We start from the raw sequence: 16,569 nt of genomic DNA, 5'->3' as shown, positions 1-16,569 counted from the left end.
TAATAGCAGGAGGGCAAAAAAACCTGAAAATCATTTATCCTGCAGGTGGTCAGCAGGTTAACATAAAAATCTCTCTGAGAGGCTAGTAGTAACGCCCTGGGGTCAGTTACCTCCAGAAGTCTTGTTCCTGGAAGGTTTCTGGATCAGGCTAGCAAAGATTCCAGGAGTAAAGGAGTAGCTCCAGAAGCCACAAGTTCTTACTGATAGAGATGTGGGCATCTGTTGAGTATTGCACAGCTTCTCAAACTGGAATCAGACTGGACACAATCACTCTCTCATCCCTCTTTTCCATGTCGCTTTTCCTGCAGTAATTGCTACTTATCACAGCAACTGTCAAAAACGGAGTTTTGAAAATATATGACACCATTGAGAGGAATGTAGTAGAATCTTATTGAAGAAACTGTGTAGTATCTTGAGCTAGTAGTGTATGTGGTATGCTATAAATATTGAATATGGCTGTACGTGCCCTCAAAAACTGAAAATTTTCTGAGGCACCCTAAAGTACCTTGATTTAGCTTGAGAGTTACCGATTCATACCCTTTACAAAGTACTAACAGTGACCAAAGGCAAAGTAAGAACTCTCAAAGCAAATGGAAGTTTTGAAGAAATACAAACAATATAACAAAATTTCCCTTAGGTATTGAAGAAACAGGTTATTCTCTGGCGTGCTAGAATGAAACCATATCTTTCTTAAATTAATATTAATATTGGGATTCTTATAATACTATGATCTTTTGAAAGAACATTAGCTTCTTAATGTTTTCTCAGTAACCACACATCACTTTCCTATCAGAAAGAAGACTTAGCATGTAATTTTTATCGTTCTTTTATTTTCTTACATTCACCTTCTATTTCCTTGACATTCAATTTCAAATTAAACATAAAGAACAATTCTGAACATTCAAGCTTCACCAAAAAAGGGGGAACCTTGATTGATTCAAAGTTTTACTTTATGTACCTACAATTTCCCAGTAGTCCTATTTCTCAATCAGAATTTGAATAATCTTTACAACTTGTATTCCCCCAAACTCAGATTTAATGACTCAGTGGGTTCAGAAAGAGAAATAACAGCTGCAGCTCATCCCACTGTGCTATTCAGTAATGACAATGTTATACCACATTAGCAATTGTGACATTAATAAAAAGAAGCCCATAGGATTAACCAAAGACAGCTGACTTTAGTCAAATGTAGGTCAGGCTTTGTTTGCTCAGAAGCTGGTAATAAATTCCCAGGTAAGTGCTCTCATGTGTCACACATATATGTCAGGAGCATAATTTCAGCCCCACTAAATGATTCACATTTTTAAGTTTCTGTAAGTCATTTTTGAATTATTGTTAAGCATTTAATTCCACTGCCAGGCCTATAGGCTCCTTAAAATTATTAACTTATGTGACATTACAGCATGTTTTTCCTTTAGGCACCATTTAAGAATACCTTGGAGGATTTCATGTTCACCTTCCAGATACTGAAGTTCTTGCTAGAAGAGGCTCAGGGGTCACCCCTAATTTATAGCATAATTATGGGGAAAATGGTGTTGATGGCTAAGCTAGCCATCTGTAATCGCAAAGTCCTCATTGCCACAGGAAATGTCATTGTAAACTTAAAGTGAATATTGCATTCGTAATCAAATCTTGTGGTAGACTTTACACAAACAAGACCAGAGCCACACAATCCTGAAGTATATTTTAAAAGTATAAACACTTTGCAAAACAGTTTAGCAGTTTCTTAAAATGATTAGACACACACCTACCATATATCATTGCACCCTTAGGTATTTGTCTAAGAAATGAAACCATATGTCCACAAAAAGGCCTGCACAAAAATGTTCATAGCAGCTCTATTCATAATAGGCCAAAACTGGAAACAACCCAAAACAGCCAGCCAATGAGTGTACAAGCAGTGGCATATTCTCACCCTGGAAACTCTCGGCAATAAAAAGGAAGATCTATGCAAAACTCTATGTGAAAGAACATTATATCCAAAGCAGCACATGTTGTATGATTCCATTTATGTGAAATTCTAGAGCAGTCAAAAGTAATTTATGGTGGTAAATAGGGAATGGTGCCGGGATTGTGTGAAAGGAGCACTTTCTGGGTGATGAGAAGTTCTGGATCACCCCTTTGTGAGTGTATTTGTGAAACTCATCAAACTGCACACTTAAGATCTGTTTGTAAATTATACCTCAATGAATAAAATATATATGAGTATTATGTAAGCACCTCAATTGTATACTTACACTTTATTATCAAATGCCTTTATTAAATATGTATGTGACTGTAATGGGGTCTTTTAGATAACAGCTAAGAGAAACATCACCTGAAAGACTTCTAACAACCCAGTATTACCCACATGAGGATGATGAAAAACATTTAATAAGTTAAATTGTTTCTATTGATTTACATTTTAATTGCTTCTACATGCAAATGGTATAACTTGAGATATCTGTGTTTATAAATTTGAATAATATTAGCTGTTATAGATGCAATTAAGTTCTTAAAGCTAGTTTATATTAATGTGGAGGTGGAGTTGTAAGGCGAAATAAAAACATAATGAGGGGCCTCCCTGGTGGTGCAAGGGGTTAAGCATCAGCACTATGTAACAATCCGCAGCTACTACAGCAGGAGTTGATCCCCCCCACAGGGAGTTACCCACAGTGCACGGCAGACCTTTCCTGTCGCACCCGCTGCTCCCCTCAGCTCCTCTCACCACCCACACCTCCGGCCTGTACCCTAGTTCTTGTATGCGTAAATAAATAAATCTTTAAAAAAAAAAAACATAATGAGGGCCTCCCTGGTGGTGCAGCAGGTTGAGCCCAGCGCTGTGGACTTGTCCACAGCCTCTGCAGCGCAAGTTCAATTCCCGGCCAGCCAGGGAGATACCCACCTGGCGCAGCAGACCTCTCCTGTCTCGCCTGCTGCTCCCCTCAGCAGTGTGTTTCAGTCAGTCTGCTTGTTCTGCTCCCCACTCTGTCTCTGATGAGTTCTCTCACCCTCCCGCTCCTCTGGCCTGTATAAATAAAAATAAATAAAAATAAATCTTTAAAAAAACCCATAATGATACCAAATTCATTTGACTTTCTAATACTAAGCAGTCTGTCCACTCTTGCACCGAATCTCATAAGCACTTTTCCCTAATCTCCCATCATATCTCTGCACTGAGGCAGCTGGATGCCTCTCCCATTCCTTCCCTGGGCTTTTCTTATGCCGACGGATCACAGGTAGATTAAATGATTCTTAGGCTTCACCTGAGTTTTATTTGGTTTTGTCCCTACCACATGATGTCCAAATACATCCTACTTTTCAAGACCCACTTTACCTACATCTCTTCATCAAGGTAATTCCTCATTTTCCTCACCTAAAATAATCTTTTCTCTTATAAACATTCATCATATTGTATGACCATTTCTCTCAATATAATCACCACTGTCTATCTTATACTGTGAAATTATTTGGACTCTAGTTCTAGAGAGAACACAGAGCTTCAAAACTTAGCTCCCTGGCTGTCAAATTTTAGGCAAGTTACTTCATCTTTTTGTGCTTCTCTTCCTTTATCTGTCAAAAAGCAAAATAAAATAGCCCCTCTCATGTAAGTGAAAAACTAGGTAATGTACAGAAAGTGTCTAGTCTAACACACCTTGTAAGAACTCAATATTTACCAAACCTGCTAGCTAAAAGAAAATTTCTTTAAATTTATTTAATAGAAAATGATGAACTCTATTCTAAGAATTAAGATAACTTATAAATGGAAGATTTTTGAGAACTATGAAGATATATTAGAAGGCTGGAGGTGGGTAACTTTTGTGGCAATTTTCAAAACGTGCTGTTAGGTTTTAAAACTTCACAATGGTGAGATTAATTCTCGGCAGGAAGAGTCTGGTACTGAAGAGAAATAAAACACAAGGCCATACTAAGACCCATACATGGATATTCAAAGTCGCTTTGTTCCTAAAAGCCAAAAAACTAGAAACAAATATCCATCAGCAGAGAAGTGGATAAACAAAATGTGCTATATGCCTACAACAGAACACAGCTTGGCAATAAAAAGAAACACTAATAGACTTGCCATGTGGATGGATCGCATAATCAATATATTGAGGAACAGAAACCAAACACAAAAGGAACAGACTGTACTATTCCACTTATATGGAATTCTAAAAAGTACAAATAATCTATCATGACAGAAAGAAGATTGGTAATTGACTGAAGAGACTGAGAATGGCAAAAAGGAGCCTGTCTAAAGAAGGACAAGACGCCCTGGAAGCAGTGAAAGTGCTCTATGTCTCAGTTATGCTGCTGAGTTCAAGGGTGTCAGCTAATGGTGTCAAAATTCATCAACTTACACACTATAAATGGGTGTCACTTATTGTACATAAACAACAGCTCGATCAAACTAATTTTGGGGAAATAATTATAATGTGAAAAGATTTCTTAAGTCAGTAAGAACCAAAAAAAAATAGGAGGGAGGACTGATTGGGACAAAATATATTTTCACAACAAAAATGTCATATTTATAGAAAAGTTTTTCCTTCTTCAACAAGAATAATTAGCAGCGTAATCTGGGAAATATGGTAGATCAGAGTGTCTTGACTTCAGCAAGATACTTGAAGAGATTTTTCATAAAATAATATTGGATGAAATGAAGTGAATTGGGTGCTAGGACAATTGCAGAGTGACGATTCCTGTGTCATCCTAGAATATTTTCAGTCGCAGATTATAAGGTTCTATATTCAGTCTGTTTAATGGTTTTATCAAGTATTTGTCTAAACATTTAATGCCACAGCCATCAACTTCACTTTAACTGAATGTTGTTATGTTACACACAGGATGAGGATTTTCACCTAGAGCTACTGTTCTAGCCAAGTAAGATAATTTAGATGTTCATCTTATGTCTGCCAATAAGTTCTATTCCCTTTTCTCCCAGCTAATCTCTCATTTCACATGTGACTTTACACGAGTTGTACCTGTTCTTTAACAGTGGATCTTGTCACACATGTCCCAGGATGGATTGTTTTTGAGACCTCTGACACAGAGTATAAACTGCCCCCTCAATTGACAGCTCTTGGTGGCCAAGGTTTTCTTTAAGCACATTTTCTAACACCTACATATAGAAAGAATATCTTGCTTTCCAAGGCAGAGAAATTCTGAGTTCCTCCTAGGAAGTGGCTTATAATTTTTTTAACTTTGACCCAACTTTGCTCCTCCTTTAACTTTGACATTTTACATCACTACTTAGTACACAGAACATGGGTAAAACAATATTTATGGGGCCTCCCCGGTGGCGCAGCGGTTGAGTGCCGGGTTGCGAAGCTGCCCGCAGCCTCTGCAGCGCTGGTTCGATCCCCTGCTGCTCCCCGGCCACCTGAGGAGGGTCCCACATGGCGCGCAGACCTCTCCTGCCGCCCGCTGCTCCCCCCAGCAGTGTACTTCGGTCCTTCTGCCTGCTCTTCTCCCCGCTCTGGCTCTGGTGAGTTCTCTCACCCTCCCGCGCTTCTGACTGTACCCAGTGCTTGTATAAACAAATAAATAAATAAAATAAATCTTAAAAAAAAAACATATTTATGGAACTAGGTGCCATGCGCTGATATTTTCTTTTCTATTTTTTAAGCCACTAGTCAGAACCCACTAATTTGATTTTATGACACTCTAACACCTGGGGACTGATGGTCTGAGAAGCACTGCTTAAGAAGTAATAATCTAAATCCCTGCTATGAGTGAGACCATCCAGTATTTTTCTTTTTCTTTCTGACTTATTTCACTGAGCATGATCCCTTCTAGCTCCATGTTGCTGCAAACTGTATGTGTTTATCTTTTTTGATTGCTGAGTAATAGTCCATTGTGTATATGTACCACATCTTCTTGAAATAAGAGACCAGGAAAAAGACTAATCAATACAAAGTAAAAATCAAAATCAACAAGCAACTATAAACCAGAGACACACTACGGGGGGTGGGGGGAGGGGTGGGGAAAGGAAGGACTAGAGTCAAAATAAGGGGGGGGGGGTGCAATTGTATGGGGAATATAACCAAAATAAAAATGCATACATTGTGCAAAGATGAAAAAAGATGTAAGAATTATATAAAATAAAATATTTAAATTTAAAAAAAGAAGTAATAATCAATTAATATTTACAATGAAATATAGTATTTGGGAAGATCCCACAACTGTTTTATCAGTATTAAATGCAAAAAACAAATTCCCCCAAAATCTATAAATAATGTAGCCATTTTCCAAGAATGAAACTAAAAAGCTTAATATATAATGAATGAGATTAATTCATGAAAATGTAGAGCTGCAGAGTTTTGAAAATACTAAAGTCCAGTCAAGGTATCGAGGATGTAGAGTGTGACAGAAGTGCCACTGGATTATCATTCTAATAAAAAAATTGAAACCTGACAATTTTATTTTGTCTTATCTGAAGAAATCCTGTGGATAGTGGGACCTAGTTGAATTGGGGTCTTATGAGTGGGAAATCAAAGTACAAGGACCTCTTAGTCTCCTATTCAGGGCGCCTGAACAGAAATATCCAATCTGCTTGATAGCTCAGGGACAAGAAATAAGTAGAGCTTCAGATTCATGGTTCAATGACACTTATCCCCTTGCTCTTCATTTGATTCCATTATGCAACTAGTGATTTAAACATTGGTTTCCCAAACATGTTTTCCTAAAGAGGTAAGAACACCCACCCAGCTGCTATAAAATTTTCACCTGCTTGCCAGTTATATTTTTCACAGTAAATTAGTAAGTCAGATCTTGATTAATATACATAAGTCTTGTGGGTTTAGTTATATGATCATTTCAGCAATGAATGAAATACCAAGGTTGTGCAAAGCAGACCTAGAACATAGCAGCCCTGCTGGGTGATGGCACTGAAGAGAGAGCAACAGCCCGGGCAGCCAGCCAACCTGTCTCAAAAAATCCCTCTCTCAACTCTATCACTCTACCTATAACAAGCTATTCAGAGGTTGATGAATGACAAACCAAATGAAAATGTATTGATTTGATAGAGAAAAGCTTCAATTTAACATTGTGTTAGCCAGCTAAAGTGAAGGAATATAACTAAGACTGTCAAATTTGCTGTTGCACACCAGCTCTGTGTGTGGTCCAAACTTCCACAGACTAAAATTAATATTTTTAAAAGAAGACAACATAATTTGTGTCATATAGCCTGGTGGGCCATTTCATACTTTAGCATTTCAAATCAACTGCTAGGTCTGGCTTCATTTACACATTCCACACACATTTCATAAACACCCAGGCACAGGGGTCACAAAAGAGATAAGGGCTCTACCCTCAAGGAGCTCAAAGACTGGAACCGAAGGATAAATAATTATAAATCAGTGTGAGCAATTATAGTTTATGCAATATACAGTCGTGGCATCAACGAGGTTCCACTCAGTTTGAGGAAGGGAAGGGAAAGCAATTTTCAATAAAGAGACAATTGAGGAGGTTTGCAAGGGAAAACCAGAGATCAAGAAGCAGGCCAGTGGAGATTCTAGGAAGAGAAAACATGCATAGGAGTTTGGACTGGCTTGGTCACAGGGGCTCCTAGGAACTTAAAGAATACACTGTTGTTGTAGATTTGCTTTATTTCTAAAGAAAAGACTATCTTGATCCAACTTGCACTTTTTATATGAAACTTGCACTTTTTATATGAATCTGTAGAGGGACTGGAGCATGAACAGCAGGGGTGGGAATTCTAGAGACAAGGTCGAGTATGATTACTATCTCCAACACTGGATTTGTCAGGAGGTGCTTATAAACTGATCATTGGAGTGGTGGTTTGGTTTGGTTTCTTCATACGAATATGGAATGAAAGTTAACATGAACCTCTGTCACAAGAAATACTGGGGATTTTCATGATGATCTGTGTTATTTATTTTTCCAAAGACATCTAAAATGATAGGGGAAGGATTTTATTAAGAAAACATTAAGTTCTGTGTATGGAATTAGATAATGATCTGGTTTCATGTTCCTGCACGTGACTTTCAAGTTTCCAAACACCATTTGTTAAAGTGGCTTTCCTTTCTCCGATGTATGGCTGTGGCTCTTGTCAAAGAATAACTGTCCATATTTGTGTGGGTTTAATTCTGGGCTCTATTCCATTTGATCAGTGTTTCTGTTTTTTTTCCAATACCATTCAGTTTTGATCACTATTACTGTATGATGAAGTTTAAAGTCAGGGAATGTGATATCACCATTTTGCTTCTTTCTCTCAAGATCACTTTATTATTAGGGGTCTTTTGTGGTCCCAAACAAATTTTATAGTTGTATGTTCTATTTCCTTGAAGAATGTCATTAGGACTTTAATAGGTATTGTATTGAATCTATAAATTGCTTGTAGGCAATAAGGTCATTCGTCCAACCCATTATTAGGAGGATGTTTCCATTTCTTTGTGTTTCTATTTATTTTCTACAATATATAGTTTTATAGTTTTCTTTGTACTGCTTTCACTTCCTTTGTTAAGCTTATTGCCAGGTATTTCAATCTTTCAGTTCAGTTTTAAATGAGATTGTTTTCTTAATTTCTCTTTTTGTCTGATTGTTTGCATCTAGAAATGCAACAGATTTTTGAGGATTGATTTTATATCTTGCCACTTAATCATATTCATTTATTATTTCTAGTAGCTTTACGGTACCCTCTTAGATTTTCCTATATGTGAAAAGTGATAGTTTCGCTTCTTCTTTTCCCAATTCTAATTCCTTTTACATGTTTTTCCTGCCTGATGGCTCTGCTTGAAACTTTCAATACTATGTTGAACAGTATTGAGTAGGATGTTTGATTTGGGCTTGTCATGAAATGCGTTCCTTTTATTCCCAGTCTATTGACTTTGATATGAGATCTGAAGCTATAAAATACTTAAAGGAAAGCAAAGGCGGTATGCTTCTGGACATCAACCACATAGTTGTATTTGGGGACAAGTCTGGAAAAGAAAGAAAAGCAAAGCAAAAAAAAAAAAATGGGGCTATATCATATTAAAAAGCTTTTGCTCAAAAGAAACTGAAACAAAAACAAAGAGGCAGTTTACGGACTAGAAGAAGATTTTGCACATCATACATCTGACAAGGACTTAATTCCCAAAATACATAACACAACAACAAAAAACAACCCAGTCAAAAATGGGCAAAACACCTAAGTAGATACCTTTCAAAGACATGCAGATGACCTACTAGCACCTGAGAAAAATGCTCAACATCACTCATTATAAAGGAAATGCAAACCAAAACCAAAATGAGATATCACCTCACCCTGTGAGACTAGTATATATCAAAAAGAATGGAAACAACAAAATATCGGTGAGGATGTGGGAAAAAAAGAATTCATTCACTTACAGGTGGGAAGGTAATTTCTGCAGCCTCAATGGAAAATGGTACGGCAATTCCTCGAAAAAGTAAAAATGAAGTACCATAAGATCCAGCATTACCACTGCTAGGTATTTCCCAAAGAACATGATAACATTATTTTGAAAAGATGCATGCACTCCTATGTTCATAGCAGCATTATTTACAATATCTAAGACATGGAGCCAACCTAAATGTCCATCAGCAGATGACTGGATTTTAAAAAGGGATTTGGTGGTGATACTTGATGGGGAGAATTCTAATATTACCACAAATAAGAGAACGAATTATTATTTCTCTAAAAATAGAATATATACACAATGGAATACTACTCAGCCATTAAAAAGAATGACATATAGTGCCTTTTGGGATAAAATGAATGCATCTTGAGTTTCTTATGCTACAAGAGAGAAATCAGAAAATGAAAGACAATTACTGGATGGTGTCACTTGTTTGTGGAATATAAATAACTTGTGGAATAATCACTCATTGTGGAAAACAATGAGAACAATTCTTAGATTTTAAGAATAATATACTGATTACCAGAAAGGATGGGGTGGGGCAGGGAATAGCGGAGATGAGGGAAAAGAGTTCTGACCCTGGAGCTTTGGTAGTAGGGGAGGCATGTCTGCACATAGATGTATGAAGTTGTACTCCCAAAGTATATAGTTATGTAAATTAGTGGCAAATGAATGACACTTTTTAAAAAAAGAATTAATAACTTTAAATTAAAATATTGGTGTCTAGCACAAAAACAGTAGCAAATTTAGTTGTCTATAAGAAGCATTAATATTCCTAAGGTTTCAAGTCAAAAGTCCTTAAGATACACTAATGAAAAACGCTTACGTTTACAAGTAATGTTTTGCTATTTTTAGTAAACACATTTGAAGCAGAAGCTCAACTTTATAATGACAAGGTAAAGAATAACCATAAAATTAACTCATATATTATGATAAATCATATCTAAATATTTTCTACCCTTTCTTTTCCTTTCTCAATAAAGAGCAAAGACTGCAACCAGTATTTTTGCATTTCTTAAAGTGGTCCTGCTAATGATTTCTTTAGGTTAAGGTTTCTTTAAGTGACATAGAAATTATTTCAACTCTAATTTTAAACTAACCAGAATGAAAGAATTAGGACTTACAATAATTTATTTCTTCATGAGCAAAGTTTTTTTTTTCCTTTGGTCATAAAAATTCAATTGAGAAGGGCATAGTAAAACAGCCATTCTTATCTATTTTTGATGAGCGAATAAATTTGTATAACCTTTTGAAAAGGCAATTTGAATATATTAAGAGCCCTGTATTAGTTATCTATTGTTACATTAAAAATTACCCCAATATGACAGATATTTTTATCTCACAGTTTCTGCAGGTTAGGCACTCAGGAACTGCTTAGTTGGGTATTTCTAGTTCACAGTCCCTTGTGAGATTATGGTCTATATGTTGACTAGAGATGTGTTCATCTAAAAGTTTGTCTGGGGCTACAAAATTTGCCTCCAAAATGACTCACTTGCTTGGGTTTTTGGACAGAGACCACAGAGGAGACTGTTAGCAGAGGTCACCATATGGACCTCTCCATGGGGCTGCTCACAGTTGTCAGCTGGCTTCCCCAGAGCAAGTTCCCCAAGAGAAAGCAAGGAAGAAGTAACAGGCTTTATGATCTGGTCTCCAAAATCACACCCACCATGTCTTCCCTAGTCTATTGATTAGAAGTGAAATAATTAAAGTCATTTCATACTCAAGGGAATGGAAATTAAGAACCACCTCTTGAAGAAAAGAATAATCAAAGACATTTTGACAAATTTTAAAACCACAGCAAACCTAAGACATTTGTAAAGTGATCTAAAACACACACACACACAAAGTCATACAATATAATTCATTGAACTGGTATTTATAAAACAAAATCATAAAAAGCTTGAATATCCAACCATTACAAAACTATCAAGTAAAGCAAAAAATATGTGCATGTTATGCAGCAATTACAAATAATGTTTTCCAAGAATAGTCAATATCCTATACAAGGACTTCCATTATAACATTAGACAGGACAAACATTTAAAAAATAAATGGAAAAATATTTAAATCAAAATGTTAAAACAGTTGCCTTTGGGTATTAGAGTTGAAGGTTAATATTCTACTCTCCTGCTTTTCAATATTTCCACTTAATGAAACATCCACTTTCCTCTATTTACAGCTTGTGGTGAATTTACATGTGCTCTGTATATAATGCTCTTTTACCACTCACAGGTATTATCATTTATTAAAGTTTCCTTACTTTTAACAGAGTGTCTTTATTCCATTTTTAAGTGATCAAATTTGTGATTTTAATGATAAAATTTTGATCTGAAAGACACCACAAAACAGCCACTTGTTTCATGCTGAGAGTTGGAGAACACATACTCTCAATCCACATGCATCCTGTATTTTCATGAAAGGCCCGAAGGAAGATGGTAGGAGAAAAAACACATGCAGTGAAAGGCATTTGGAAACCGAGTCTGAGTACAAGCAAGGAGACTAATGACATTGAGAAGATGCAGTCGGAAAGACAGAGGGAGGAAACCAGGAGAACATGACACCAAGAAGTTAAGTTTTTCAAGCAGCAGGGATTTCAATGGTGATGCTAAAGCAAGAACCAAGAACTGGCCATTGGGTTTGCCCACTGGAAGTCACTGGCGCCCTTCTTGAATGCAATTTTATAAGAGCACTGAGAACGCAGAAGACAAAGTGAAGAATGAATAGGTGAAGAGAACAGGAGAAAGCTTATGTGTTAGACTTTGAATAGGTGCAAAAGCATAGGAGATTGATTGAAGAGGAAACTGGGATAAGGGAATTTTTTTTAATTTGTTTAATTTGTTTAAATAATGATAGGAATGACTCTGTAAAAAGGAAGCTATAGGTGGTGCCTGAAAGAGAAAAAAAGAAAGAAGTAACTTGAGAGAACAAGAAGGGGTGGAATTTAGATCTCCCAAATTTACTTACTTTTCCTCAAGAGTTCAATTCTTGAAACCATAATGCCTGATCTCCTCCCCAGCAGCCCACCTCTGACCCTACTGGAAGGGAAATGCATTCATTTTTCATAATGACACACCCTCCCCCACAAAAGATTAAAAGACTTCCTGCTAAAGCATACACAAGAAAGTAATAATAACACCTCCTCATATATTCAGTTTGTGTGCTTTATGTGGCATATATAGGTAGGTCAGGGTAGGTAGGTGGGGTTGACCTTGATTTTTGAAAGGCAAATCCCCCTTACCATATCTCCTACTGTCTTTCTATGATCACTATGGAAGTTCAATGCTCAAGTCTTTCAAGAGAAAACTTGCTACAAGGAAACTTCACTGCTGCAACTTTGAGATCAGCCCCAGCATTCATACCAGGATCACTCTTACCAGTTTGCTCCTAGTCAATGACTGAGCTCTGCAGGGTTTCTAAAGTACAGAGGTCTTGGCCATCAAAAGACATCACCAATTGATGATCTTTGTGCCAAAATTCCCACTGAGCCTCATCTAGACTTTTTCAGAGCTGCCCTGCAATCTGAGTTTCTTCCTACCAATCCTCTTTCTTACCACTCTCCTTTCATAAGTAACAGACCTGAAGCATGGATCTGAGAGTCTGTCTAGCTGCTTCTGTGACCTCTCCCCTTTATCACTCACAGTTATTTTCTATAATAAATCTCTTGCACTTCTAATTCTTTATTGACACCTTCTTCCCACAGGACTAGATTGACATAAATTCTTCTTCCTTTAGATATTCAACACTTGCCTCCAGATTGTGGTATTGTTGGTTTCCCATTTTAATGATTCTACATATATTGCATTTTCAACCAAAGATTTTGCATCTATGAAAATATTAAGTCAAATTTTTGTACTTTCAAGAGGTAGAAGATTGATAAATTATTGTTATTATTGATTGCTGTACTAGTTTATAAATGATTGCTATGACCCCCAAAGGAACTGGCACCAACTCATATCTGTCTGTTCCCTATTGAATAAGCAAAATTCAATAATTTTTATTCTTGTTGTTTGCTCTTTTCCAGCAAAGAAATCACAGCGCACAGTTGCCAAATGAATAGACTGAATGTCATGATACAAATAGAGCAAAGAATGCCACACAGGCATTCTATGCCAGCAGGGTTCTTGGTTACAAACTATAAAGCTAACTTTAGTAATAGGGGATTTACTGGCATACTACAGGGTGAAGAGAAGGAGAGAAAGAATAAAAAGGATACCAGGATACTAGTTTTGGGAATGGAATGAAAAAACAAAGAGAGCTCTGACGATCAAGAAGATGGGAGTAAGACTCTGCAATCATCTCATGGTGGAAAATCCTGGACAGGCGTATGTTACCATTTTGGTCATTGCTGCAACAAGTTACCCGCAAACCCTGACATCAGGGTGCCCAACTGGTTCAACTCAAGTCAAACAGCTGCCATCTGGGTGCACTAGGGAAAGGGAGAGAAAACATCCAGGAAAACCATCTTAATGGTGGGAAGACAGGCACTACAGCTAAGAGGACTAAGAGGACTACATATAAAAGGGAGAAGAACTTTCTTTTTTTTTTTTTTTTTTATAGAGGCATGCTTTTATTTATTTATTTATTATATTTGTTTGTTTGTTTTGTTTATACATGCACTGGGTACAGTCAGAAGCGCGGGAGGGTGAGAGAATTCACCAGAGCCAGAGCGGGGAGCAGAGCAGGCAGAAGGACTGAAGTACACTGCTGAGGGGAGCAGCGGGTGGCAGGAGAGGTCTGCGCACCATGTGGGATCCTCCGCCGGTGGCCGGGGAGCAGCCGGGGATCGAACCGGCGCCGCAGAGGCCGCGGGCAGCTTCGCAACCCAGCGCTCAACCGCTGCGCCACCGGGGAGGCCCAGGGAAAAGAACTTTCAAAGGAAATTAAGGATGTATTATGACGGTGCTGAGTTCTGGGAAGATACAACTTAAAAAGACAGATTCCACAACTTACTTCTATATCTCAAAATAGCCATTTTCCATCATTCAAAGACATGAAAAAAATGTTCAAATATTAGAACAGTGATTCTTAACATTGAATGAAGAAAGAGTCTTCTGGGAGTTTTTAATAAACCCTATTGCTCAGGTCAAAGCCCAAACCAATTAAGAATTTTGGGGTGGGATCCTGGCATCAGTACCTCAAGCTCCCCCTGATGATTCTGATGCATTGACAAGGTTAAGAACAATCATATTTATAGTAAATACAATTCAGAAAACAGAAAAAGCAGATAATCTCCAGTTTGGTGGGGAGACTGGCAACTGGTCCTATCCCACTGGCCCCTGCAGCACCTCTTTTTATACTAGCACTTAAGAGGGGTTACAATTATACATTTGTTGCCTCCTCTATGCTTCCCATACCCCAAATCCAATCTGTCAGTTTGACTCAACCTTTAAAAGATAATCAAAATCCCACCACCTCCCCTGCTGCCACTCCAGTCCGAGCCACCACCTCCTGCTTGGATTGCTGCAAAAACACCCTATGGGTCTCCCTGCTTCTACCCTTAGCCCCTACAATCTGTTCTTAATACAGCAGCAGGAATAACTCTTTTCTAAGATGCATCAGAGCATGGCCCCTGCCTGCTGAAAACCCCAAGAGGGTACCCATTTCACTCAGAGTAAAGGCTAAAAACTCCAAGACTCTACACCAGGAACCACCAACTTTTTAAGTAGCTATTTCAGGCCGTGTAGACCATATGGTCTCTGTCACAACTATTTGACTCTGCCATGGTAGCCAGAAAGCAGCCATAGATGATGTGTAAATGAATAAGCATGGCTGCATGCCAGTAGGATGATGTGTAAAAGCAGACAGAGGTACAGGATTTGGCCCACAGACTGATGTTTGCTAACCCCTGCTGTACAAATCCAGCCCGTTACATTTCTGGCCTGAGATTTGTCCACCTCCTTGCTCTCTGAAGAAGTCACATTAACTGTCTTGCAGTTCCTGGGACTCTTCAGGTGCTCTCCTGCCTTAGGGAATGTATTCTATTTCCCTTTGCCTTGAAGCTTTTCCTTTGGCTAACCCCTCTCCTCCTTCTAGTTTTTGTTCAAATCTTAGCTTCTCAATAAGGCCCATCATGACAGCTTTATTTAACATAATAGCAGCCTCCCAACCTCCGCTCCCAACACACCCTAGATCCTCCCTACTCTTTCCTTCTGTAATTGTCTTTCCACTGCAACTTTTATTCTTAGACATATTTTATAATTTACTTATTTATTAAATTGTATACCATCTGTCTAAACTATAAACTGCACAAGGATAGAGTGGCCACCAGGCTTCCATCAGAGCTGCAGGACCACTCAGGGGGCTAGAAAACAGGGGATACTCAAGGGGTAATGCAAGCAGTTGGAGCAACCAAATAGACTCATGACTCTGAATCTGAAGTGGAGCCTGAAGTTGCCATGAATAAACTGGACAGCCAGGAAGGAACCCTGGATGTGCACAAGAGCAGAGACACTGAGCAGCTCACAAGGACAGCAATGGACAAACTATGTCTGTTGGTCAGTGACTCCAACTCAGTGCAGTGGGGAAAATGCAGGAGAATCTGGTCTTTGACATGAAGCTGCCCCTGCACTGTGCTGGGCCCTGGCCCAGAGAAGCAGGTGGAGGAGGGCCAGCCAGACCTGGAGGTCAATCCCCAGAATACCAAAAATGTGACCCAGCAGATCAGCCCCAACGTGCAAGAGTTGCAGCAGAATCTGGTTCCTCCATTGACCTTCAGAGACTACTGGCTGCAGCTTGGCTCTTACCGTCCTAATTTCATGCAAATTTCCTAACTCAGAACCTAACAGAGAGGAAATTTTGGGAAATGTAGTTCCAGTTTATATAATTGGCACAGAATACAGTTGCCACAGGAAGAAATAATGCCATCTGATTGTTTTACAGATAAAGCATAATCCCAAGAACCTAAAACAGTGCCAGGTACATTGTAGGTGTTTACATAATAGTTGGTGAATAAATGAATAATGAATGAGTGCTATTTCTGTGGTTTTGATTCATGCCAGCTCCCTGCCAGTGTGTAAGTTCCATGAGAGCAGACAGCATGGATTCTACGTCCACCATTATATCATCACCACTTAGCACACACACGGAGTCTCTGTGCAGGTTCTCATTCCAGCTGTCCAATAACCAAACACAAAGCAAGAAATTCTAACCCTCACCTCTGCAAGAATACCAAATAAAAATACTTTATATTATCTATTTCTCTGCTGTTGGT

This window comes from Talpa europaea (genome assembly GCF_964194135.1).
Source record: "Talpa europaea genome assembly, chromosome: 11".
Taxonomy (NCBI): domain Eukaryota; kingdom Metazoa; phylum Chordata; class Mammalia; order Eulipotyphla; family Talpidae; genus Talpa; species Talpa europaea.
Note: the sequence above shows the minus strand (reverse complement) of the source record.